A 27229-nucleotide genomic window follows, 5' to 3' on the forward strand; every position below is an offset into this window, starting at 1 on the left:
TTTTAAGGCCAACTTCTGATTTATACTTGAACACTTGTGTAATAGAAGACATAATGACTACATGAAATGTGAAGGCAAACTGAATTTTCTTCTCAGAGATGATGTGAATTAAAATTGTGCTAGCTATGGGGCAACACTTTTTTCCCAACATTTTCTTATGAAAATTAAAATTTAAAGACTTTATTTATTCATGAGAGACTCAGAGAATGAGGCAAGACATAAGCAGAGGGAGAAGGAGGCTCCCCTACAGAGAGCCTGATGTGGAACTTGATCCCAGGACACTGGGATCATGACCTGAGCCAAAGTCAGATGCTCAACCATTGAGCCACCCAGATGCCCCATGAAATTTTTCATACATAGAGAAAAGTTGAGGAGTATTACTTTTTGTTCTATTAAAACCATTTTGTTTTCTCAAGATCTTAATAATATATTTTATATGTAATTAAAAAAATTAAATGCTATTTAGAAGTTTATATCATCCTTTGAATTCAAATTTATTAAAGTTTTTAATTAACCAAGGTTTATAAATTCCATGTGTTATTGCTTTTTTTCATTTGTTGATTCATTCCTTTATTCATTCATTTAAGAAAACTCTGTTGAGCTTTAACTATATTCCAAGTGTTCTTCCAGATAGTAGGCTGTCAATGCTTAATAAGTGGAGCCCCTATTCCGGTGGGCCCCTCAGTCTAGTGGCAATGGAGGTATATTAAAGGACAGATGATTATGGATAGCACTGCAAAGGGCATGGTAAAGGTACTCCAAGTAATGTAGTTTTCATGTAATTTTTGTTTGTTTGTTTAAAACTTAAATATTTGTTGACTAGAATTGAAATACATCTCTTCCCATATAAGGTTCAAACTACTGACGTAGTGTTGGTAAACTACGATTTATCTACAATCTCTTCTAGTTTTTCTTGGGACTAATGGGATACAATTTTAAAACAGATGACCCAAATTAAGGATTATCTAATTATGCTGCATAGAATTAACTTTATGATGGTGGCCTCAATGACAGTATAGTCATAGCGCTTACTCATTTTGACCCATTAACCCGTCTTTCCTTTTCCTCCATGTACTAGGACTAAAACTCTTATTCTTTCCTTCATTGCAGCATGAACTCTTTCTTTCTTTCTTTCTTTCTTTCTTTCTTTCTTTCTTTCTTTCTTTCATTCATTCATTCATTCATTCATTCATTCTTTCCAACTCCCCCTTTTGTTTTTAGGAATGTTCTTATGAACAGTCTTAAAGTATTTCAACCTTTTTTTCTGTTTAGCCTCACATGATATAAAAACACTAATGATGCCTGAAAAAGGACTTTGCAAAAATATATTTGAGATAATGGTAAATGCTTTTGAAATTGGTTGATTTTTTTTCTTTCCAAATTAAAAGAAAATTCACCCTCTACATAGTTTTGAAAGTATTCACTTATCAAAGGACTCCATAACTCTAAAATTAATGAAATTTTATGTTCTAGGTTAATAGTTACCACTGATTTCTTCAAACGCTTAAGAATTTCATGTACTGTGCATTTGTAGAAGACACTTTAGTAGGCAGCTTGGGGGCAATGGATAAAGTATACTCAATGGGTCTATAAACCACGCTGCTGGAGAATAAATTATTTGTCTCCAGTCTAACCTCAGGACATCCCCCTGTTCCATGTGCGCATACACATACACATCTTTCATAAGCCACATACTAAATTTAGGTATTTATATTTATCTTGTTGGATTTCATTTTTAGCTTTCTGAGGGAGAAGCACAAAGTTTAAGGCACTGCATTACATGGCATATCACATTATGGAGTGGCAAGATTATTTGCTTACGCTAATGCTGTTTACATGCCGTCTCCCACCAGCCTGTGGAGTATTCAAAAGCAGATACTAAATCACACATTTTAACTTCACTTTTCACCCCCAAGTATCATGAATGGCGCATAATGGGCACACAATCCATGTTTAGTTAATGCACAGAGATCAGAGAAGGGGCAAATTCTTTCTTGCGGAATGAGTCATTAGTATCAAAGTGTTCAGAATATATCTTTAAATAATTCAAAGTTAAAACCAAGTGTATAAAATCAAATGATGGTATTACCCAGCATCTCTTTCAAATCATTTATAATTGAATCCTTGCTTTTCCATGCTTTTCTCAGGCTATTGGGAAACGGGATATTTGTTTTGTTGTATTTTATTTATTATTTATTTAGTTATTTAAGCAATTATTTGCATCAGTAGTAGATATTCGATACTTGAGCTAAGGAACCTTTAAGGATTATGTAGGCTTTTTTAAAAAATTTTTTTGTTTGTTTTTTTAAACACAGGGCATTTAAATGGATAATCTAGGAAACTATATGTAATGCAATTAGTCTTTATACATTGTTTATTTATTGACTATAGGTTTTTTTTCAGTTTAAGCAAATGGAAACATATTTACGGACATTCGGGAATAAAGGTGATTGAGTGGAGTATGTAAACTTTTAGAGTCGTTAGACTCTCAAACCAAATGTATTAAGAACTGTGTAAATTAGAAGAGCAAATTTACACTATATTAGTAAGTGAGGTATGAGAAATCATCAGGATGTGCTGGGTTTGACTTATAAGCACAGAATCTTCTGGATAGATGAAGCCTTAGCTGTCATTAGATACCAGGACAGAGTAGGGTACAGGGACTAAGCACATGAGCTCTAAGCCAGACAGTCTGGGTTCAAATCCTATTACTGCTATGCTGTGTGATCTCAGGCAAATCACTTAACCTTTCTGTTTTTTTTACCTGAAAGTGCCACTAAAAATAATCTCTACCTCATACGGTCACTAGGATTTAATGAGTTAATAAGAGAAAAGTATTTTGAAGAGGGCCTGGCAAATAGTATAAGCACCTAAGCATTAGCTATTATCATAATCATTATTATGTTGTCCACTTCAGTTCTTTCCTTTTAAATTTAATTATTTTTTCATATGAAGAAATGGAAACTGAGGATGGTTAGATGGCTTGTGTAGGGTATACAAACTACTTGTGGCAGTGCTGAAACCAAAACCAGTTTTTAACTCCCACTCTAGGATCTTTCTACCAGATGAAATTGTCACATGGCTTATCAACATACAAAACCACTTAATTTAATAACTATAACTTCCAGAGTCTGATAGTCAGTTAGGAGTATTGTTTCACATGGTGCTATGGTTAATTCAATACTTGGGTCTCCCATCCCAGCAAGAAGAGTGTGACTTGAACTCCAGAAAATACTAAGAATGTGCCACTTACTGTGCTTGGAATCTAGTAAAGTGTGCAGATATAGAGGAAAGCATTGAGGTGTTGTGCATTTTTCACCAAGCCAAAATATTTGTTTTTCTTTTTTAAATTCAACTAGCTAGCTGTTCTTTAGAAAAGGTGAATAGCTTTCACGGTCCTTTACATTCCTTTTGACTCCTGCTGGTGGAACTCAAATAATGTCTTCTTATTCTCTTTGGGTTAAAACAAAACGAAAGAAAACAAAAATACCTAGAACCTTGTCTTAAAAATCAGGACATAGTAATATCTAATTTGAATGAGTCTGTCAAACTGTGAGGCTTGTGTGCTTTTTTAAGTGGTATTTTTCTTCAAACATTTGAATAAAGCTTTAGAGAAACAATAGGGCAATAGTAGAAAAACAGAACTGCCAGGCTGAGCAGTAAGGGGCGAGATGCATGCTGGTACCTCAGGCACACTAAGTGTATTTTAGAAAGGTTTTTCTTAAGACATGTGACCAAAAGCATATTCCTTTTATTTTATTACATCCCCTTGCCTGTGTATCTGTCCCCTCTTTATTAAGCAACCAGCCTTGAGAGAGGTAAAGCACTATTACACCACCTGAGAATTGGAATTAGTCGTTGACACTAAGAGTAGAGGGCTGGACTCTTGATTTCCTAGTAGAATTTTCCCAGGACAGTTTGCACAATGTGTAGCTAGACATCGTCTTCTAATTTCTGTGTTATAGGTTATCTGCTCTTAAAATAGCTAAAACAATACTGATCTCTGTTCTGAGCATGATCCAAGATTCACCTGATATGCTAAAAGATTTTTGAGCATCAGATGAGGATACAGTTGATCTGTAAGTTATATATTGAAGTAATTAAGTTATTTATTTTATCAACTGAAAATTGGCTTTTAAGGGAAGGAATTGATGCTTATATAATACAGTAGTTATGTTTATGCAAAAGAACATTCTAATATTTGCAGAATGGTAAAATAAAAACACTAAGCCACACAGAAAGGATGATTTTTAAATTAATATACTTAATACACAATTAATTACTGGTGCCCAGATTCAGGATTTGAATGGGTCAGATGAATTCACATTTTTCATTTTTATGTAAATTTTCTTTAGAATATTTAACCTTTATTATGATGTTCCTAAGTCCCATCTAAATGACACACAGCCAAATTGTACAGAAATATTTTAAGGAAGGTGGTTGTCTAGGTAGACAAGCAGAGTCTAGCTTTAAAAAATTGGGGGACAACAGGAGCTTGAAACTTGTTCTGTTTTCTGATGTTTGTAATTCCATAGCTGCAAGTATATCACCTATGGGAGAAAAAGGCACCAGGGAGTGGGAAAAAAGGGTGGGGATCACGTGATGTGTGGGGAGTGTAATACCAGCATTATTTTGGTTCTAGCATATTAAAAAAATGGTTAGAGGTATCAGACAAAGAAAAACATGTTTTTTTTTTTTTTTCCTTTTTAAGAAAGGTTTGTTTAGAGGCATTGATTAATTTTATTTTTCCCTCCTAATAAAAGAACAAGGGGTTTCTGCTATGGCTTCAGACCCATATTCTCTGAAATCTTGTCCTGCTTATGATGGAAGCTCCTTATGGGATTTATTTCTGTTGTTGTAACATTATCTACTATATGCATTGCACCTGTTCACACAGAGTACATTGCATTGTGATATTTGTACAGATAGATGCTTCAAATAAGAAACCAATCTGCCTCTTCTGGAGTACTAGTCTATTAGTTACTTAATTAAACTTAATTATGTTTTTGTCTGCAATTTTGCGTATGGTCTTGATTTATTTACTGAGCAATGATTTCTTCTTTGCAGTTATCAGTTTTGTCTGAGATCAGTTTTCCTATTGTATGGAGTCTTTCTTTCAGAGCCTCCTTTAAGACTGCCTCTGACTTTAAAATCATTACTAGGCTTTTGTCAGAGCAGATTTGTTGACACTCTTCTCACATTAAAAAAAAATTTAAAAGATTGCACAAATAAGCTATGCATTTCACTATTTCCTGCTAATATGCAAAAATGTATTTATGATAATTACATGTACTGTGTGCCAGAACTGAAACAATACATTCCTCATAATGGAGCATAAATAAAGAAGGTGGAGCCAGCTGCTCTTAAACTGTTTATTTGCAAGCAGTAATGATATAGAGAATATACCTTTTTCACTCTGTTAGTCTGGCAATACTGAACCTGTTGCTGCATTAGACGAGTTGCATTTTGCTGGATAGGGGAAGGAGGGCTGTCTGCTGTCTGGTAGGAGGGCTTTGTCTGTGCCTTTCTCTCTCTGTTTCTTTCTGTTTTTCTTTCTCTCTCCTCCTCTTCTCTCTCTCTCTCTCTCTCTCTCTCTCTCACTCGCTTGCTCTGTCTCTGTCTCTCTCTCCCTCTTTGCCCCCCCTCCCTCCCTCTCTCTTGCTCTCTCTCTCTCTTCCCGTCTCTGTGGTTTGTAAGGTAGGTTGCAGTGTGTGTATATACACAACATCAAGAGCAGGAAAATGGACTCATTAGGGAGGCAGGCAGTCATTACCACTCACACTGTACTTCCAGGGAGACACCGATTATGAGAAGAGAAACTCAGCGCTGGGGAAGAAGGTAGGGCAGACAACTTTCATAAAAAAAAAATCCTGCTTCTTCAACCCCCCCCCCCCCCCCACCTATCATCTCCTTTAGCCCCCAATGCTTTTATTCTTTCTTCCTTGAATTTTAATTTCCAGATTTAAGTTTGACAGAGCTGCTGCTAGCTTAAAATTTGGAACATTTATAGGAGGCCTACCCTCTACTCCTTTTCTTCCTACTTATTTAAAGGGTGTGCCCTTGTGATTCAGTTTAATTACTTTAAAAATAATTGCAAACAAACCTATTTTTCTCACTAAAGTACCAAATAAATCAGTATCTTTCACTCTTTTATAACAGACCCCTCCGTATGTTTGTTAGTCTCTTTGCTTTTCTTGTCTGTTTATGCAATTCCATCTGTCTGTCTATATATCATGTTGTCCTTATTTATTGCTAACTGGGTTGTGTTAGTTATGTGCCAATGAGTTTTAGCTGCAGTGCCAGTGCGGGTATTACTAAAGTGAGACTCTTGTTCTTTGTTTTACATTGAAGTTTAAAGTCCATATTTACAGTTTAAATCCTTTAAGCAGGTTGAATACTTTTTGCCAGCATATTTATTTGATGGCATTGGCTGTAAGGTGAGGGGTAGTCACTGAGGCTGGGTAAGAATCTAATGATTATTTTTTATCACACCCTCTTCTATATTACATGTGGGGGGTGTATTTTGAAAGGAACAAGGTACTCTGTTTTGTAACTTTTATTTTGCAGAGGGACTTTTGGATTTATAGGGATATCACTGGGATTAGTAAGGATGCAAACTTTCTTAACAAACAGTTTTTATCCTAGGACAGTTTCTTTTTAGTATGTTACTGTTTATTTATGCTTGGGGAGGGTGGGGTGGGGGCTGGCCATCTTTTTATGAAGTGGAAGCTATGAAGTGTATCAGGCCATCTTATGCAACAACTGCAAGTATTCATTTAACATTTCGGGGACTATAAATAATGTATTTGTTATTTCAAACATAGTTCTGAGGTGCTTTGTTTCTCCTTTATTTTTTTTTCTTTTTTATGGTGGGAAAAGTTGCATTTCACAACTAGTGGACATTGTTGAACAGTTTTCCCAGAACAGTGTTCTTCGAAATTCAAAGGAGTAGTTAAATAGGTCTATTTGAAATGGACTCTTAATGGAGTTTTATTCGGATTTGTCTGAAAGTAAAACTGCCATTCATTTGATAAAAATTAAGTCAGATAGTAAGATACACAGATGTTTTGAACATATACAGGAGGAATGATAAAAAATGGATGCTGATCTATAGAGATCTTTGATAATACAATCACCTTTTTCATAATAAATTATTTATTTAAAAGAAGTGGCAGACTTTTTTTTTTTTTTTTTTTAATTCCATTAGGCCTCTCTGACAACACAAAGAAGTCCATAAAGCAATATTCTTAAGCCACCTGGGACGCTAGAGCAGATTCCCAAACATATTCTCAAGGTTCAGACCTAGTAAAATGTTTATTAAAAATCCATTATTCCAAAAGGGTGGTGAACTTTTGCTGCTAAAAGTCTTTTTTTCCCCTTTCTTTTTAAAAATTTATTTGGAGACTTTTAATTTGCTTCTATTGCCTAAAGTGTCTTTAAAGCTGGAAAGGACAGCTTTGACCAAGAACAGAACAAATACTAAGTACACTCAGGTCCTGTCAGAGATTTTTTTCCCCCCCAAAGATCTAAAGGGAAACTTTTGAGGGAGTCTATTGAAAGTGTATATTAATGCAGGTATGCAGTATATGGTATTTCAAATGTGATTTTCTCCATCTTAAACTCTTGACCCAAAAATTTGTTTTAAAACTAACATCTCAAAACTGTGCATGTCTCATGCACCTGTCATTTTCTATGTTAACGTTGTGAGGACTATCTGAAATTCTACCCTTGTTTTCAAAAGAAATCTTTCATGTATCTCTTGATCAAGAATTCTCTTTTTCTGTATACATGTACATGTGGGGATATCTATGTGCATATATATGAATGTATCTATATGTTCTCACACATGTGTACGGGTAAAGAAATCACAGATTCTTTGCAGATATGACATTTTAAAAATTTCATGTTAAGCATATTTATGTTAATGAGAAAAATGGAGAGGTTTTAGGAGAAGGTAAAGATTTCTTTTAACCTTCTAGAAAGAATAAAAGAAAGTAAAAATTTAGTCATATTTATGGTTGGCTTGATTTTTAGAATGTGTAGAATTATACACATTGTAAGAATTATAATTCTTAGCCTTCAGTAGATTTAAAATATTTTTAGTATGAAAAATAATCTTGGCCTCTTTTGGGAGGGATTGTCATAATCTAAATACTACAGGACACTGTAAAATGTGAATAAGTAAACTTAAAACCAGTGTACTCTGATATATAAGACTTTGGAAAGCTGAAAGGCTTGTGTCACAGGAGGGCTATAGGATGCCAAAAAGTCATTAACTAGCCTTACAGGTTATGGTGGGCCTTTCCTATCAGCACATGAAATCTATTGAGAGGCCCGAAATCTTGGTCAGGTCAGAGTGGGTTTCATTTTAATATTGGAACGGACAGTTATCTAACACACCCACATGAGGAAGTGCTCTAAAGCAGTTATTTCATGCTTTGCCATGCCCTGTAGCTAAAACAATTTGGTACTGAGTGACGTGTGTGTGCTTTTTAACTTCTATCCGGTAAAAAATCAGCTTTGGCTCCTTGAAAAGGACCAAAACTGGAATAGCAAGACAGCATAATTCAAATGCTAAGCATACACTGGTTTAAACTTTTTTTTTTTAAGTTAAGGGACGAATTATCACGATTGTTTTTAATATAAAGACTATATAGTAATTTCCTGGATTTTACTCATTAAGATTTCAAAACTTGCAGATACTTTTCTTCTTCACATTTTTCTTCAGAAGCCCACATTCATCAAAAGGATCACAGCTGCATACTTTCCCCGAAATGTGAACAAATAAATGGCATTCCTGTTTATTTATCTATTTTTGAATTTTAATGATTAGTCCTTGTGCTAATTAACAAATTCCTGTATTCATAAAATCTGGCACTTCATAAATATCCAATTGTGTGATTATCTACACATGTCCTGGCTTCCTATAAATATAGAAATTATCAGTGGATGTGTTCATGGACTTGCCCAAGGCTGAATAGTGGCTGGCCATGCTGCCACACAGGAAACCATGTTCAGACCCTGAGCAAATGTGTTGTCCCAGGGCCTGGCAAGGTGTATGGAAGTAGCATATTGCTGATATTGCTAACGAGTGATCCTTTCTGGCAAAGGAAGGACTGATGTTGACATTCTTTGAGTGCTGCTAGTTCCAGTCTTCTTCAGTCCTAAGGGTGGCCTTTTTAGGTCTAAAAGTTGATAAAGGATATTAAAGCTGACTTGCCTTGGAGGCCACTTTAGAACTATTTTAACAAACTACATTTTTCAGTGAAAAATATACTGGACTTCTATGACAGAAGTAAAATAGTATATTCATCCCAAGTTCTTTAACCAGTGAGAATCTTATTAGCAGGAAAAGTTGTGTAGAGCTGAAAAGAAAATCTAAGTATTTTTGTTTGTATGGCTGTGTAACTATTGCAAGCAAATTACAGGAATCAAATATCATTTACATAGGAATAGTTCACCTACATCAAGGACAATAAACACTAGCAGTTGAAAAAATGCATACATATAAGAGTTATCATTAATTGGAAATCAACTATTTTAAATGATTTTTTTTCATATTATATGAGCCGTTTTGGTTACCTCATACAATAATTAGATATTATTTACAATGATACTAGAATCATCATTGGCCATTTGATTTTTTGCTCCAAATTTTCAAATTCTGTATAGAATTCCTAGATATTTGGCAAACTTGAAATTTAAATTTTCTCTCAAACTTGTTTTGTGCATTTCCAATACTTAAGTAATTTCTAGCATTTTGCAGAATCCTCAGGGATTATAGCCAATGTCAAATAGCTACTAAAATACTTTTAATTCTTTACCAAAAACCCAAGGGCAATATCTATATCTCAAAATTCTAGAAAATGCCTGAATTTGTATATATTCCTGTAACATAGTTATTATACATTTAATCATCAAATGTACATTGTTGCCAATTATACTGAACGTATCAAAAATATATTCTTTGAACTCTTTTACTTCTGATTTCAACATAGGCAAGCTTTTGAGGCTGTGGGAAGAAGTAATGCCATCTATCATTACTGTCATGTATGTAGTAACCACTATAACAGATGTTGGGAACAGCATTCAAGAGCCCATAAGAAAAAAGGGCTTTTATGCCACTGTAGTTGCTCAACTGTAATAATAATTAAGTAGTGTGCAACTTATGCTCAACTTTGGCTTTGTAACCTCTCCTCTACTCTAGGGTCAAGCCTTGGGTGATTCTACAGTTTACTTGAAAGTAATCAACTTGAGGACATGGTGCTTGCCTTTATGAAGTCTTTTGATACTCAAGTGAAACTCCAGCCTGGCATGTTTTGTAGTTTAGTTAACCAATGCAACACTTTCACAATTGTTTTAACTTTCATAGGGAAAGTTAACTACTGACTTCCAAGTAATAATATTGAGACAAGGAACAAAGGCTGAATTCATTGACCCATCCAGTTATTAGATGGAAACTAAGGATATTATTATTAATTTCTGGATATTCAGTCCTATTTTTGAAACTGATGAAAAGGGTGGTCATTCTAGCATAATGTGTTTACCTTCTTCATATTAGAAATATTTTAGCACTGAATACCCTGAATCTCAAGGTATGATAAATTTAATGCACAGATCATATGTTATACATTTAAAATGTTAATAAGTTTTTGAAAACTTTCAATATTAAAAAGACTAATGTAAAGACTTGCATTTAATTCATATGAAACTACTTAATGGAATTTGGAGTTTTTGGAAATTAGATTTCCAATAAATTGAAACAAAAATGGTAATAATGATGAATTTTATGCATAATAGTATTGTTTTGCTCACCAAAATTCTTAATCTGAACTTTTTAAAAACAAGATTTGAATTTAAATTATTTAAATTTTGATTCCATCTAATGGTTAGAAGCCTTTAGTTTTTTACTAAATGAGCTTGGAAATTTGCTATTTTTACCTTTCCTTTCAGAAATGTTCTCTGAATTACTGTTGTAATCAAATTGTGATTTGTTGTTAGCAAATTCCTTTTATAGTATGAGCTTCTTTCCAGTAAATGAAATGCAACTGGGAGAAAATTAAAGTAATGTTGTCAGTTTGCTTGGGTACCAAATTAAAACTTAGTAAAAAACTTACTAGCAGAAAACTATGAATGTTCTAGGCTGTGTAAATTTTTGGGTAGATATGTATGTATATGAAAACTGTATGGCTACTATTGTAAACAAACAAAAACACCTTATTTAGACACCAAAACATTTAAACAGTGAAAATGTTTATTCTTTCTTTTATGTTTAAATAGGAATTAGGGACATCTAGTTGCAAAGGTGACTTTATACATTGGATTTTTGTTTTGTTTTGTTTTTAAATACTGAACTTACTACAATTCCTTTTGGCCCAGTACTTTGGGTCTGCACATATTTACTAATGTCTCCGTCTTCTTGGCCAAATGCGCCTATTACCGGCACTTTAGGTTGGGTCGAAAGAGCTAGAATAGTTCTCACTTTATCTAGTTCCTCAAATCAACAGTGGCCTCACCTCATCTGGAGAGGGGAGAAGAATAAACATGATTAAAAAGCAAATGGAAACAAGAATAAAAGTAAAGCTGTGGGTGGAAGGGTAGGTGCTTTTGAAGCTTCTAAATTTATAATGAAAGAATACTTTCTTCCCAACCCTGAGTAGAAGCCATCTGACCTATCCAACAAAGCACTCACTGCCTTCTCACTATACCTATTGACAGTAGGTTGGTTACATTCCCCCTCCACTCCAAGATAGATTCCAAAGGTGCCACCAAAAGATCATAGAAGAGGAAGTCATAACATCTCACGTTTCTAATGTATTCACTGCCAGGATTTCTTCATACCTTTTGCCTTTGAAGCCTTAGGTTTGGATTTGTGAGCAGATTTTTGTAGTTGGTGGACAGATTTCATTTGTTTTGATAAGAAGCCTTCCCAACAAAGCATTCCCAAGGCATGCGGCAAAACAGCATCATGAGTTTAATTAAAATGGATGAAGTGATCGACTGTGTAAGTTTGTGTGTGTGTTTCCTCTCTTAAAATAAAATGAAGTCAAATACTTTTTATATAAAACAAAACAAAAAACAACTCCAAACTTCCTGTCAGCCTGAATGGATTTAGATTTCTTTTTACAAAATGGCTTTCTGAAACCATTTCTGTATAGTGGGTTTGACCAGCACATTCTACTCTATTCCCTGCCCACTTGCTACTTTGCTTTCTAAATGTTGAATGAATGTAAATAATTTGTTAGTTAAAAAAAAAAAAAAAGAAAAAAGCATGTTCTTATAATAAGGCTCAGAATATACCCATGAAGATGTGTTAGGACTTACATACAATATCTTCAATCCTATCAACTTAGCATGAAAATATGTGAATAAAAGTTTTAGAAACTAATTATTTTCCTAGCATGTTGAGAGAAACACTATGGTGTGGTTAAAAAAAAAAAAAAAAAAAAGCACTGCTTTGGAGAACAGGAGGCATTAATTAATGCCAAAAAGGATTTAAAGTGGTTAAATCTGGAGGCCTGGTTTCTAGTCCTGACTATAATGACTTTGAATAAATCATAATCTCTCTGTTCATAAGATTTTGTGTTTATAAAAATGAAGGGAAAAGCTCCCCTTTAGATTTTCTTTTATCTTAAAAAATGTATTATTTTATTTTATACAGCTATATATGTAGGTGGTTCTGCTTGTAATTTCTACCTGTAAATCATAAACATCTGGGGAGAAGTTTAGGTTGGCAATGACGGGCGAATAAAGGGATTTTAGTTGGTCTGAAAGAGCACACATACTTTATTTTTTTGGTCATTGTTATCGCTAGCATAAGTGGATGTCACAATGTATTATTGGGTCTACTTAATGATTCAGTGAATGCAATAAACCCAAAATTGCCATTTGTCAGATGAAGTGACATAATTGCCTACTGTTGGTTTGATAAGGGGCTGTTTTTAACTGAGTGAAACACTATGGTTCCACTCCTCCCCACTGGCCACTAGATGGAGAGGCGGTCCATGTCCACAGCCCATGGTAAACAGTTCACTTCTGACTTTCCACTGGCAGAGGGGCACTATATTCCTTTGGACATTTCCATGAGCACACAACATGACATTTTGCAGAAACCATCAGAGAATATGTTCTCTTCTATAGAGGCATCATGTGATATTCACGAAATACAAAATGATTTACTCCTTCCTCAGCCACCATTATTGCTGGTAGACCTAGGAGAAGGCCAGTACAGTAATATCACTCTGGTTTTAGTTGTCACAGTAGGGCCTTTGCCTCTTTCCAAATTGTCCATTTAGAAAGGACCCTGAATGAATGTCAGCACGACAGTGCCACCTTGTGTCTCTGACGCATGAGCCAGTGAAAAGGAAAGTATAGGACATTTACAGACATTTGGCAAATTGTTTCAAGCTCTGATTTTGCAGTAGCTACACAAAAATCTGTTTTAGTGTGTTTAGCAATTCTTGTTACCAAAGAGAGAAATTAGGATGTGTGTACTTTAGCCCTTCCTTTATCCCACTGTGTATTAAAAATACTTCAAAAATTATAGGCACAGAGATGTGTTCAATTTAGATTTGGGGATGAAGAAGGCAGAGATTGTTAGAGATATTCATTTGCCTAATCTTACCACTTGGAAGGCTTTTGGTCAATCATTCCAGACAGTGAGGTGTTCCTTCCTGCCCATTCTCAGAGCAACTTTTATATGCTCTGGTAATATCACTTTCACATTGTATTGTTTATAATGCATTTTTGTATTGTTTTGTGTTGTTTGTAAGCATATCTTCCAACTAAACCATGAGCTCCTCAAGGATAGAGTCTGTGTCTTATTCATCCTTCTGCCTCCAGAACTTTCTATGGCATTCAGCCCAGAGGCACTCAGACATTTAAGATCTGAATGAATGATTATGTCTGGCTGGTTTATAACTTCTTATTTATTTTTATTTTTATTTTTTTGGTTTTAAATAATTTTAGGGCCTTTTCTCTTTGGAAAAATACTTCTGATACCACCTCCTTTCCAACTTTCCCTTTAAAAATTTACTTTCTTTCATATTAAAATGACTTTCTGTTTTTGATTATGGAATTGCATTGCCTATTTGCAAGTTTCTATTGTAGTTGACTGTGGTAAAGATACTGAATTTCTTGTTTCAGCTTTATAACAAATTTGCTATGTTATCTTGGGTAAGATGCTTAACCTTTCTAGGTCTATTTCCTGTGCATAAAATGAGCAGACTGGACTAGTTGATCCTAAGGTACTCAGGGCTTTCGTACAGGTTGGATACATGTTAGTATTACTCTAGTTGTACATTTGGTTTAACAATTTTAAAGTACCACAATAGCTTAAAATTAAATTGCTAGCCTTTGAAAGTGCTATTTGATATTCCAGTTTTAGTAGAGGAAATTGAGGCACAGAAGATTTTCTTATAGAGGGTTAAACTACAAATTGGGCAAATTGTATTATAATTGGTGGGCATTCCAATTTTTTGTTTAACTTTTCTGTTTCTTTGATTTTGGTTAATTGAGCTCCACTCTCCTTCTATCCTTAACCATAAAATAAATTACAATAACTTTAAATAATAAGATGAACCCATGCTTCGGTATGGGACTGCAGACTATTTGCAATTTAAAGACTCTTTCATGCTATTTTTTAAAAAAAGATTAGATTTATTTATTCATGGGAAAGAGAGAGAGAGAGAGAGAGAGAGAGAGGCAGAGACACAGGCAGAGGGAGAAGCAGGCTCCATGCAGGGAGCCCAATGTGGGACTTGATCTTGGGTCTCCAGGATCATGCCCTGGGCCAAAGGCAGCGCTAAACCACTGAGCCACTCAATTGCCCTCTTTCATGCTATTTTGAATTTTTTTTTTAGTAACCCCTATAAATGAGTGCTAACTTTTAAATTTCAGAATTTTTGCCTGGAATTTACATCTGAGATTTCAGTCCACATATTACCAGAAACACCAGCAAACACCGTTATGACTTTGGGCAAATTGCTTTAGCTTTTTTGCTTATTTGCAGAAAGTTAGTAATAAATGTTACACTTCCTATCCACCTTACAAGGTAATTGTGACGATTAAAGGGGTTCATGTATATGGAAATTCTTCATAAATAGTAAAGCCCTGTGCCAATATTAATAATATTTACCATTATTACTGCTCTAATTAAAGGAAGAATGGATAATAGAAACCTCAGTCAAAGCAAAAACAGACGAATTTTAAAAACACCGAAACTGACGGCATCTCTTAGTTGGAGTGTTTCTCGGTGGTTGTAGGCTCTGGAGATAAAAGTTGTGTTGTGTTCACCCTATTACTTATGTTTTGGTTTAAAAACCTGTAATGAGGGACGCCTGGGTGGCTCAGCGTTTGAGCGTCTGCCTTTGGCTCAGGGTGTGATCCTGGGGTCCTGGAATCTAGTCCTGCATCGGGCTCCTTGCAGGGAGCCTGCTTCTCCCTCTGCCTCTGTCTCTGCCTCTCTCTGTGCCTCTCATAAATGAATAAAATCTTTAAAATAAAAACATGTAATAATAATATTGATAATGTTTATGAATCTAAAATTCATGTTTTCTTTGGATAAATTTATTACCTATCATTCATAAGTTCATTTTTGATGGTAGTAAATTTATTAATATAGAAAGAAAAAATTTAAAATAACCAAATAAAATGAAAAATTTTATATACGTTTTTGATATTGTAGTATTGGACTCCAGTCTAGTGGTTATTTAACTTTAATGTACTCTAAAATTACCTAGGGTATTTGTTACAATTCAGATTTCTGAACTCCTTCTCTAATAAGTCTGGGATGGAACTCAGGCATCCCAGGTTCCACCTGGTTCACGCAGGTTAGAAAACACTACTTTCCTTGGCTGTTGTACATCATAATCAGCTGGGGGCTTTTTAAATGAATAGATTTCTAGGTTCTACTCCTAGATATCCTAAATCAGAATCTTTAGATCTAGATTTGGGCATCAATATTTTACAAAGACTACTTCATAGGTTCTAATAAAATTACAAGGTTTGGGAATCCTTGCTCTTGTTTTTATGGTATATTGATAAACTATATTTACTGTTGCGCCTGAATCCATTCTCATAATTCACATTATTTCCTAATGAAATACCTCATTTTAAAAAGAAGGACAAAGTTGATACAGCTGTGTAAGAAAAATTCAGTCTTGACAATTACCACTCTTGCCCTATAACCCTAGAATTAAGGAAAAGAGAAGTTACTGAGAACCTTTCATATAAATTGCTTCATTTAGTTTTTACAACAACTCTGCTGTATACCCTGGTTGTCTGCCTCTGTTACAGAGAAAAACCTCCCCCAAAACCAAAACCAAAGAAACAAAAAACCAACGAAGCTCATAGAGTAGATAGCCAATGTCACACAGATGTTAAACATCGAAGCTGAATTCAGAGCCTACGCTCTTTCTACTATATCATATTATTTTTTACCCCTAACCAATAACTCTTTACCAGGTTCCTATTATGTTAAATGATAATGTCTAGTCTTGAGGGCCACAAAGTGTATTACCGATATGGTATAATAATTATTACTTACACGTGTAAAATAAATCGATATATTTTTTTCTAATTCTGCCATTGAGAAGTGACTTTTAGCCAGAGGTAGAATTCAAGTATTCTGAATGGTCAGAAGGGGTCTAAGTAGTAATAATAATCATAATTATTGAACTGTTAAAGAACATTGTCTATGGGATCTTTAATCCCCATGCCTTTGCTATGAGTAGTTTCTTAACCCAGTATACAGATGAGGAAAGCCTGATTTGGATTGGTTAAGTGACTTACTGATGATTGTAGTCTAAAGTGGCAGAACCAGGACTGGACTCTATAGAAGTCTAAATTTGAGAGCAGTTGGTGCTCTTAACCACCGGTGTATGTCATTTCTGACTGTACAGTTGACTTCAGAGTCAGGCTGTTCCTCTGGCAAGTACAAGCCACTAAATACTAATTAAACTTTGTGGGACTAAAATTCATTTCCTTTGTAGGGAACAAACCATTTTGCCACACTTAATCAGTCTAGTAATTTTTTTTTTTAAGTCTTGTAAAGTTTGGTGTTAATAATGCATAATACTTTAGGGAAAACCCACTGAATAATCTTTTTTTGTTTATATTTTTATTTGAGAATTCCAACTCTTTGATGGAACAGATTATTTGAATGAAAATTTTATATCTATAATGACATGCCATGAAACAATAATTTGATAGCATAGCCACTGTTGTTGGTCTTAAAATTATTTATATTTAAGATCCCATGCAAGTATTAATAGTGTCAATGTCATAGTGCTTCCTAGAATCTGAAAACTGATTCCTTTTTTTTTATTGAAATTCGATTTGCCAGCATGAAAACTGATTCCTGAGCACTTTTTATATTCTCATTTTTTTTAAAAAAAGCACCTCATAGTATAAAATGACAGCCTATGTACACAGCATAGTACATAGTACAACTATGTTGTACATAGTACAAATAGAATTTCTCATTTACCAAGTAAATGAATTGCTAAAAATGCTATGTATACCTTTTTATAGATTTAATAATATTTTAAATATATTAAAAATTAGAAGGAACTCTGAAATCCATTTTTTATGTGTAAAACTAATCATGATTTTATAAAGTTTAACATGCATATGTTTGGGAGATATTCTTAATGACTCTATAATTATATTTTAGAAGATACATTTTTTTAATGATTTTATTTATTGAGAGAGAGAGAGAGAGTGAGCACAAGCAGGGTGTAGGAGCAGAGGCAGAGAGAGAGAAGCAGACTTCCCACTGAGCAGGGAGCCCAGTGCCGGGCTCGGGCTCATGACCTGAGCCAAAGACAGATGCTTAACTGACTGAGCCATCCAGGTGCCCCAAAAGATACATTATTTTTAAAAGACTCACTAACCAGTGGATATAGTGTTGTCTTTAGCTGACTTTCGAGTTTATTGGAGATTTGGGTTCTATTTTAACTTTCTTCTCTAAGGGTGGTCTTTTCCCAGATGGCATTCTTTTAAACTCTATCAAGCAAATGAATGCTACCATGAAGAAAGAGTGAAAATATATAGTGAAGAAGTTTACCTGTACTCTATTTTCATATGTAGAAATTAAAACATGATTTTTTAGAAAGTCCCATTTAGCAGCAGAGCATAAATTGGAAAATTTGGTCAGTGATTTATTTAGACTCCACAGGGAAAATCCTGTAGGGTGTTTTTGAATATCCTAAATTTATTTTGATTTGAGACCAGCTTAAAGGGCATGTCTATCTTAAAACAGTTCTCCATTTTCCTGAGAAAAATTCCAGTAGAGCTAGTTGTGGGAGGCAATATCCCAACAATGAACCTTTTGGGGCCAAATAAGCAATTTTGCACAACTTACTCCATCCCTTTCCTTAAACCTTGCTCACTGGGCTTGTTTAATTTTGACTGCTAATTTTATTTCTTTGCAGAGGCAAAGGAGACAGGAAAAAGGAGGGAAAATAACGGATGGCATGTGGGTGAGGTTTTGGCTCAGGGAATAAATTTTAAAAGATCCTAGCCAGTGTAGGGCTACAGAAAGCAGTTGGTGTCTGAAATTTACCTCTGTTTTGCAGATTAGGAAATAGATGCCAGTAGAGGTTAAATAAGTTGGCTAAAGTTACATGGTAGTTTCCAGCATCAGAGCTGGTCCTGGGAACTAGGTTACTCATTGCTTCAATAAGATAATTGGTCAATCTACTTTCTCTGTAGATCAAAACGTCTATTATTCTTATTCTCTTTTACTTTCCTCCTTTTTTTTTTTTTCTGCTGCTACTATCTTTTAACAGCTAAAAAATCATTCTGCTTATAATTTCAGGTTTAGAAGCTGGTTGCACAAGTGTATTTTGACTATTAAGACCATTGAGAACTAGCTGACTTGTAAGGGCCCTGTGTATCATGTCAAGCTTTCTGCCTCTATTTTATTGGTATATGTGGGTAGTGAACGTGGAATAGAAAAAAAATAGCTTCTGAGCTCATGGCACACTTTTAAACATGTACAAATGTGGTGGGCACCTAATAAAAGATAAGCTATTGGGTTTTTTTGTTTTTAGATTTACCAAAAAAAAAAAAAAAAAGTTTTGCACATAGCACTGAGTCTGCGTATTACTGCCCCTCCTCACCGTGGATTCACCTTTAGGAACATTTTACATTAATACAATCCATTTGTTAAAATTAATGAACTGATATTGATATGTTATTATTAACTAATATCCATAGTTTATTCAGATATCCATAGATTTTTAAAAATTGTTATTCAATTTATTTAAATAACAAAAACAACAAAACAAAAACAATTTAACCATTTCTCCCTCAGCCCCTAACCTCTGGCAACCATCAAGCTTAGTTTCTTTTTTTAATTAAAAAAATGTTTTAGATTCCACATATAAGAAAGATCATATGGTATTTGTCTTTGTCTTATTTCACTTAGTATAATTCCCTGGAGGTCCATTCATGTTATCTCAAATGGCACAATTTCATTATTTTTTATGTCCAAATAATATTCCATTATATATGTATACTGCATCCTCTTTATTCATTTTCATTGATGGATCCTTAAGCTGTTTCCATATCTTAGTCACTATAAATAACGTTGTAGTGAACATGGGGGTTCATAGATCTTTTCAAATTAAGTGTTTTTATTTTCTTTGAAAGAATACCAGAAGTGAAATTACTGGATCATATTATTATAGTTCTATTTTCATTTCCTTGAGGAATCACCATACCGTTTTTCATAATGGATGTACCAATTTATGTTCCCACCAACAGTGCACCAGGGTTCTTTCTCAGCATCTTTTTTTTTTTTAAAAGATTTTATTTATTTATTTGTGAAAGACACACAGAGAGAGACAGAGAGGCAGAGACAAAGGCAGAGGGAGAAGCAGGCTCCATGCAGGGAGCCTGACGTGGGACTCGATCCTGGGGCTCAGGGATCATGCCCTGGGCCAAATGCAAACGCTCAACCACTGAGCCACCCAGGCATCCCATCTTTTCTCCACATCTTGTCATAATTGTTACTTCTAGTCTTTTTGATAATAGCCATTCTAACAGATGTGAGATGATATCTCATTGTCGTTTTGATTTGTATTTTCCTGATGATTAATGACATAAATCATCTTTTTGTGTACCTCCTGGACATCTGTGTGTCTTCTATTTAGATCTTCTGCCCATTTTTTATGGATTATTTGAAGATTTTTTGCTATTGAGTTCTTTATATTTTGGGTATTAACCCCTTATCAGATATATGATTTGCAAATATTTTCTCGCATTCAGTAAGTTGCCTTTTAATTTTGTTGATGGTTTCCTTTCCTGTGCAGAAATTCTTTAATTTGACGTAGTCCCACTTCTTTATTTTTGCTTTTGTTGGTTTTGCTTTTGGTGTCACATTCAAAAAATCATCACCAAGACCAATGTCAGTAAGTTTACTGCTTATGTTTTCTGCTAGGAGTTTTATGGCTTCAGATCTTATGTTCAAGTCCTTATTCCACTTTGAGTTAATTTTTATGTATGGTGTATGATAATGGTCCAGTTTCCTCCTTTTGCATATGTCCAATTTTCCTAGCACTATTTATTGAAGAGACTGTCCTTTCTCCATTATATTCTTGGCTCCTTTGTCATAAATTAATTGATCACATATATATAGGTTTATTTCTGGGCTCCCTGTTCTGTTCTGTTGATCTATGTGTTGATTTTTATGCCAATACAATAATTTTAATTACTATAGCTTTCTTATGTAGTTTGAAATCAGGAAGGGTAATGTCTCCAGCTTTGTTCCTCTTTCTAAAAATTGCTTAGACTCTTCAGGGTCTTTTATGATTCCATTCAAATTTTAGGTATTTGTTCTATATCTGTGGAACACGCCATTGGAATTTTGTTTTTTTTTTTTTTTTTTTTTTTAACAGTTATAAATGAATTTATTATACATAAGGCAGACAAAAGCAATAATTAAAAACAAGGACATTTCCTATAATGTCCTTTACTTATTGAATAAAGTGGAGACTTAGAACCTGAAAGTTCTGGGTAGAGGAGAGTTTAAATGCACATTTACTTAGTATGGTTTTCAAAATGTATAGCTCATTATTCTGATGATCTATCCAGTCTGCCCAATTGTATACAGAATGTAATTTTTTTACGCACCCCTTTTAAAAGATGTTGTATTGCATTGGAGGAAATTAATATACTTTTCCATATAAACACTGCCCAATAAAATATAAATTGATAGCAACTTACATTCTTTACATCTGGATATTAAAAAATAAAAACCATAGAAAAAACTAGTGAATATGAATAAGGCTTTTAGTTGAGTTAGTAGTATTATTTGCTATGTACAGCATAAGTTTCCTGGTTTTGACTATTTTTTTTTTTTTTTTAATTGGTGTTCAATTTACTAACATACAGAATAACACCCAGTGCCCGTCACCCATTCACTCCCACCCCCCGCCCTCCTCCCCTTCTACCACCCCTAGTTCGTTTCCCAGAGTTAGCAGTCTTTATGTTCTGTCTCCCTTTCTGATATTTCCCACACATTTCTTCTCCCTTCCCTTATTTTCCCTTTCACTATTATTTATATTCCCCAAATGAATGAGAACATATAATGTTTGTCCTTCTCCGACTGACTTACTTCACTCAGCATAATACCCTCCAGTTCCATCCACGTTGAAGCAAATGGTGGGTATTTGTCATTTCTAATAGCTGAGTAATATTCCATTGTATACATAAACCACATCTTCTTTATCCATTCATCTTTCGTTGGACACCGAGGCTCCTTCCACAGTTTGGCTATCGTGGCCATTGCTGCTAGAAACATCGGGGTGCAGGTGTCCCAGCGTTTCATTGCATTTGTATCTTTGGGGTAAATCCCCAACAGTGCAATTGCTGGGTCGTAGGGCAGGTATATTTTTAACTGTTTGAGGAACCTCCACACAGTTTTCCACAGTGGCTGCACCAGTTCACATTCCCACCAACAGTGTAAGAGGGTTCCCTTTTCTCCACATCCTCTCCAACATTTGTTGTTTCCTGCCTTGTTAATTTTTCCCATTCTCACTGGTGTGAGGTGGTATCTCATTGTGGTTTTGATTTGTATTTCCCTGATGGCAAGTGATGCAGAGCATTTTCTCATGTGCATGTTGGCCATGTCTATGTCTTCTTCTGTGAGATTTCTGTTCATGTCTTTTGCCCATTTCATGATTGGATTGTTTGTTTCTTTGGTGTTGAGTTTAATAAGTTCTTTATAGATCTTGGAAACTAGCCCTTTATCTGATATGTCATTTGCAAATATCTTCTCCCATTCTGTAGGTTGTCTTTGAGTTTTGTTGACTGTATCCTTTGCTGTGCAAAAGCTTCTTATCTTGATGAAGTCCCAATAGTTCATTTTTGCTTTTGTTTCTTTTGCCTTCGTGGATGTATCTTGCAAGAAGTTACTATGGCCGAGTTCAAAAAGGGTGTTGCCTGTGTTCTTCTCTAGGATTTTGATGGAATCTTGCCTCACATTTAGATCTTTCATCCATTTTGAGTTTATCTTTGTGTATGGTGAAAGAGAGTGGTCTAGTTTCATTCTTCTGCATGTGGATGTCCAATTTTCCCAGCACCATTTATTGAAGAGACTGTCTTTCTTCCAATGGATAGTCTTTCCTCCTTTATCGAATATTAGTTGCCCATAAAGTTCAGGGTCCACTTCTGGATTCTCTATTCTGTTCCACTGATCTATGTGTCTGTTTTTGTGCCAGTACCACACTGTCTTGATGACCACAGCTTTGTAGTACAACCTGAAATCTGGCATTGTGATGCCCCCAGATATGGTTTTCTTTTTTAAAATTCCCCTGGCTATTCGGGGTCTTTTCTGATTCCACACAAATCTTAAAATAATTTGTTCTAACTCTCTGAAGAAAGTCCATGGTATTTTGATAGGGATTGCATTAAACGTGTATATTGCCCTGGGTAACATTGACTTTTTCACAATATTAATTCTGCCAATCCATGAGCATGGAATATTTTTCCATCTCTTTGTGTCTTCCTCAATTTCTTTCAGAAGTGTTCTATAGTTTTGAGGGTATAGATCCTTTACATCTTTGGTGAGGTTTATTCCTAGGTATCTTATGCTTTTGGGTGCAATTGTAAATGGGATTGACTCCTTAATTTCTCTTTCTTCAGTCTCATTGTTAGTGTATAGAAATGCCACTGACTTCTGGGCATTGATTTTGTATCCTGCCACGCTACCGAATTGCTGTATGAGTTCTAGCAATCTTGGGGTGGAGACTTTTGGGTTTTCTATGTAGAGTATCATGTCATCGGCGAAGAGGGAGAGTTTGACTTCTTCTTTGCCAATTTGAATGCCTTTAATGTCTTTTTGTTGTCTGATTGCTGAGGCTAGGACTTCCAGTACTATGTTGAATAGCAGTGGTGAGAGTGGACATCCCTGTCTTGTTCCTGATCTTAGGGGAAAGGCTCCCAGTGCTTCCCCATTGAGAATGATATTTGCTGTGGGCTTTTCATAGATGGCTTTTAAGATGTCGAGGAATGTTCCCTCTATCCCTACACTCTGAAGAGTTTTGATCAGGAATGGATGCTGTATTTTGTCAAATGCTTTCTCTGCATCCAATGAGAGGATCATATGGTTCTTGGTTTTTCTCTTGCTGATATGATGAATCACATTGATTGTTTTACGGGTGTTGAACCAGCCTTGTGTCCCAGGGATAAATCCTACTTGGTCATGGTGAATAATTTTCTTAATGTACTGTTGGATCCTATTGGCCAGTATCTTGTTGAGAATTTTTGCATCCATGTTCATCAGGGATATTGGTCTGTAATTCTCCTTTTTGGCGGGGTCTTTGTCTGGCTTTGGAATTAAGGTGATGCTGGCTTCATAGAACGAATTTGGAAGTACTCCATCTCTTTCTATCTTTCCAAACAGCTTTAATAGAATAGGTATGATTTCTTCTTTAAACGTTTGATAGAATTCCCCTGGGAAGCCATCTGGCCCTGGACTCTTGTGTCTTGGGAGGTTTTTGATGACTGCTTCAATTTCCTCCCTGGTTATTGGCCTGTTCAGGTTTTCTATTTCTTCCTGTTCCAGTTTTGGTAGTTTGTGGCTTTCCAGGAATGCGTCCATTTCTTCTAGATTGCCTAATTTATTGGCGTATAGCTGTTCATAATAGGTTTTTAAAATCGTTTGTATTTCCTTGGTGTTGGTAGTGATCTCTCCTTTCTCATTCATGATTTTATTAATTTGAGTCTTCTCTCTCTTCTTTTTAATAAGGCTGGCTAATGGTTTATCTATCTTATTAATTCTTTCAAAGAACCAACTCCTGGTTCTGTTGATCTGTTCCACAGTTCTTCTGGTCTCGATTTCGTTGAGTTCTGCTCGAATCTTTATTAGCTCCCTTCTTCTCTTGGGTGTAGGATCTATTTGCTGTTTTTTCTCTAGCTCCTTTATGTGTAAGGTTAGCTTTTGTATTTGAGTTCTTTCCAGTTTTTGAATGGATGCTTGTATTGCGATGTATTTCCCCCTTAGGACTGCTTTTGCTGCATCCCAAAGATTTTGAACGGTTGTATCTTCATTCTCATTAGTTTCCATGAATCTTTTTAATTCTTCCTTAATTTCCTGGTTGACCCTTTTATCTTTTAGCAGGATGGTCCTTAACCTCCATGTGTTTGAGGTCCTTCCAAACTTCTTGTTGTGATTTAGTTCTAATTTCAAGGCATTATGGTCCGAGAATACGCAGGGGACAATCCCAATCTTTTGGTATCGGTTCAGACCCGATTTGTGACCCAATATGTGGTCTATTCTGGAGAAAGTTCCATGTGCGCTTGAGAAGAATGTGTATTCAGTTGAGTTTGGATGTAAAGTTCTGTAGATATCTGTGAAATCCATCTGGTCCAGTGTATCATTTAAAGCTCTCGTTTCTTTGGAGATGTTTTGCTTAGAAGACCTATCGAGTATAGAAAGAGCTAGATTGAAGTCACCAAGTATAAGTGTATTATTATCTAAGTATTTCTTCACTTTGGTTAATAATTGATTTATATATTTGGCAGCTCCCACATTTGGAGCATATATATTGAGGATTGTTAAGTCCTCTTGTTGAATAGATCCTTTAAGTATGATATAGTGTCCCTCTTCATCTCTCACTACAGTCTTTGGGGTAAATTTTAGTTTATCTGATATAAGGATGGCTACCCCTGCTTTCTTTTGAGGACCATTCGAATGGTAAATGGTTCTCCAACCTTTTATTTTCAGGCTGTAGGTGTCCTTCTGTCTAAAATGAGTCTCTTGTAGACAGCAAATAGATGGGTCCTGCTTTTTTATCCAGTCTGAAACCCTGCGCCTTTTGATGGGGTCATTAAGCCCGTTCACATTCAGAGTTACTATTGAGAGATATGAGTTTAGTGTCATCATGATATCTATTCAGTCTTTGTTTTTGTGGACTGTTCCACTGAACTTCTTCTTAAAGGGGAATTTTAAGAGGCCCCCTTAAAATTTCTTGCAGAGCTGGTTTGGAGGTCACATATTCTTTTAGTTGCTGCCTGTCTTGGAAGCTCTTTATCTCTCCTTCCATTTTGAATGAGAGCCTTGCTGGATAAAGTATTCTTGGTTGCATGTTCTTTTCATTTAGGACCCTGAATATATCCTGCCAGCCCTTTCTGGCCTGCCAGGTCTCTGTGGAGAGGTCTGCTGTTACCCTAATACTCCTCCCCATAAAAGTCAGGGATTTCTTGTCTCTTGCTGCTTTAAGGATCTTCTCCTTATCTTTGGAATTTGCAAGCTTCACAATTAAATGTCGAGGTGTTGAACGGTTTTTATTGATTTTAGGGGGGGATCTCTCTATTTCCTGGATCTGAATGCCTGTTTCCCTTCCCAGATTAGGAAAGTTTTCAGCTAGAATTTGTTCAAATACATATTCTGGCCCTCTGTCCCTTTCGGCGCCCTCGGGAACCCCAATTAAACGTAGGTTTTTCTTCCTCAGGCTGTCGTTTATTTCCCTTAATCTATCTTCATGGTCTTTTAATTGTTTGTCTCTTTTTTCCTCAGTTTCCCTCTTTGCTGTCAACTTGTCTTCTAGGTCACTCACTCGTTCTTCCACCTCGTTAACCCTCGTCGTTAGGACTTCTAGTTTGGATTGCATCTCATTCAATTGATTTTTAATTTCTGCCTGATTAGCTCTAAATTCTGCAGTCATGAAGTCTCTTGAGTCCTTTATACTTTTTTCTAGAGCCACCAGTAGCTGTATAATAGTGCTTCTGAATTGGCTTTCTGACATTGAATTGTAATCCAGATTTTGTAACTCTGTGGGAGAGAGGACTGTTTCTGATTCTTTCTTTTGAGGTGAGGTTTTCCTTCTAGTCATTTTGCTCAGTGCAGAGTGGCCAAAAGCAAGTTGTATTGGGAAAAAGAGAAAAAGAGAGGAGAGAAAGAAGGAAAGAAAAGAGAAAGAGAAAAAAAAAGGGAAGAAAAAGAAAAAAAAACGAAAAAAAAAAAAAAAGAAAAAGAGAAAGAAAAAGAAAGGAGAAAAAAGGGGGTGGGGGAAGGAAACAAATCAAAAAGCAAAACAAAACAAAACAAAACAAAACAAAAAAAACCAAAAAAAAAAAAAAAAAAAAAAAGAACCACAGGGGAGTATCTTCTGATTCTGTGTACTTTAAGTCCCTTGGCTTCTCCTGGAAGTTGTCAGTCTAGCTGATCTTCTGGGGGAGGGGCCTGTTGTGTTGATTTTCAGGTGTTAGCAGTTGGGGGAGCTGCTGTGCCCCTGCCTGGTGCAGGGCTCGGTGGGGGTTGTTTACCCCGTGAGGCCGCAGGAGGAACAGCCCCAGTGGCGGGGCAGCTCTGGAAACCTGGATTCAGCTCCGGCAGGAACTCCGTCTGCAGGGCCTGGAGGCTCCGGGCGGGGCCGCTGATGTGCTCAGCTGGGGCAGGAGCGTCCTCGCTGTCCTGGGCCCTCCCGGCCTCTGCCTGTCCCGGGGGAGGCGGGATCCTGGGCTGTGTCCCGGCGCCCTGTGCTCCGGAGCCTGCGCTGTTGGATTCGCGCTCCTGGGCCGCGCAACCCCCTCCGCGGAGCTGCCGCCCGAGCCCCTCCGAGCTGCTCCTGGAACCGCGCAGCCCCCTCCGCACGGAGCCTCTTCCTCTGCCCGAGCCCCTCCGAGCTGCTCCCGGGGCCGCGCAGCCCCCTCCGCGGAGCCGCCCCCGAGCCCCTTCAGCTGCTCCGGGTCCCGCCGGGTCCCGCCGTGCGCGCTGCAG

General features: G+C 36.0%; 1 protein-coding gene across 21 annotated transcripts in view; it reads left to right on the forward strand.

Moving 5' to 3' along the window:
- The window catches only part of ZBTB20 (zinc finger and BTB domain containing 20), a 781647-nt gene that overhangs the window by 36296 nt on the left and 718122 nt on the right, over positions 1-27229 (forward strand). For 5 of the 21 annotated variants that reach the window (XM_077884689.1, XM_077884692.1, XM_077884691.1 and 2 more), the window contains exon 1: positions 5633-5838. The exons of the other annotated variants lie outside the window; for them this stretch is intronic. The gene's annotated coding sequence lies outside the window, so the exon portion shown is untranslated. Of the gene's footprint in view, positions 1-5632; positions 5839-27229 lie in introns of those variants that run through there. 21 annotated transcript variants of the gene reach the window in all.

The sequence above is a fragment of the Canis aureus genome, chromosome 35, assembly GCF_053574225.1.
Source record: "Canis aureus isolate CA01 chromosome 35, VMU_Caureus_v.1.0, whole genome shotgun sequence".
Lineage (NCBI taxonomy): Eukaryota > Metazoa > Chordata > Mammalia > Carnivora > Canidae > Canis > Canis aureus.